This window comes from Oncorhynchus tshawytscha, linkage group LG25, assembly GCF_018296145.1.
Source record: "Oncorhynchus tshawytscha isolate Ot180627B linkage group LG25, Otsh_v2.0, whole genome shotgun sequence".
Taxonomy (NCBI): domain Eukaryota; kingdom Metazoa; phylum Chordata; class Actinopteri; order Salmoniformes; family Salmonidae; genus Oncorhynchus; species Oncorhynchus tshawytscha.
In genome coordinates, this window is record NC_056453.1 from 7608507 (window position 1) to 7609716 (window position 1210).

At 42.1% G+C, this 1210-nt stretch overlaps 1 protein-coding gene across 1 annotated transcript in view; it reads right to left on the reverse strand.

Moving 5' to 3' along the window:
• The window catches only part of LOC112224754 (thyroid hormone receptor alpha-like), a 197796-nt gene extending 196825 nt beyond the window's left edge, over positions 1–971 (reverse strand). The window contains exon 1 of the mRNA XM_042305904.1: positions 590–971. The gene's annotated coding sequence lies outside the window, so the exon portion shown is untranslated. The remainder of the gene's footprint in view (positions 1–589) is intronic.
• Between the last annotated feature and the right edge of the window lie 239 nt (positions 972–1210).

Consider the following 1210-nt stretch of genomic DNA (forward strand, 5'->3'; position numbering starts at 1 on the left):
CACTTTCATTCTGCAGTATCATAGCAAATGTGATGTGACATTTGTACTGTGACCCTTGGAAGTTGTCAGAGTCAATATAAGTTATCTAAAGTATTTTCTGCAACTGTGTTGCAAACATACCCACAACAGCTTTGAACAATATGACATTTACTGTCTAATTTTATGCCAAAATAATATTTGAACCTCCTACACAAAAATACACACCACATAGCCTACACACTAATAGACAAAGACGCACATACGCGCGCGCGCACGTGTGTGTGTGCGCGTGCTTGTGTGCAGTATCATAGATCCAAATTAGTCCCTTCAATGGACTATGTGAACACATTGCACACTGACTATCTGCACTGACACAACTGCATCCACAATGAAAACACTAACAACAACAGAAGCCTAATTGCGGCGGAATATATTTTAGCAACCAAACTTTAGGAGGCCAAACTGAAGCTATACTGTAGCCTACATGGTGCTGCTTATCTGTCAAACCATGCAGCTACAGTGGCTAGCTTGGACAGATGAATACGCACAAATGCAACATGCAAGGTGGGTAGTACACGTTTGGAAGCAAGTATGTGTCAATGAGACTCACCCGTCAGGTTCTTCAGCAGATTTAGACGAGAATACGGTTGTTTTGAGACAGAAACTGGGATGAAAAAAGTCAAAGCCTCCCCGTATCCAGCGCAAGTGAAGTGGTAGGGAATGCAACTGCACAACACTGGGTTTTTATTTCTAAATCCCTCCGCAACGCACCGTGTACGGGCAAACTGTCTCGTACAGTTCCTCTATTGCACTTAAACAAAGTCGCTAGGTGCTCGTTATTTGGGATTTTCCTTTAGGTATGTGCAAAAAAAGTGCTCCAGTATCGTTTCGACAGTGAAATGGAATCAAGAGAACTGCTAGGATTTCTCTTCCCTCCGTTTGTGTATACAGTATGGGGTGCGCATAAAACCTTTTTTAGAAAACTATCTACCGCTCTCTACAGGAATACCACTGTAAATTACAAACACATCTGCCTTCTTTGATAAAAACGACAATAAAAAAAATAGTAATACTTGTTTTGAATATGAGGCCATCAGACTGAATATAAATGAATACAGTTTCTGAGATGTTGAGCATCTCTTGGCATCCACACGTATCTGGCGCCGCGGGTTATCCTCGTCCTTATAAAGGTCTGCTGAAGATGCGCTCCACCTCCTCCCGTCGGAATTAG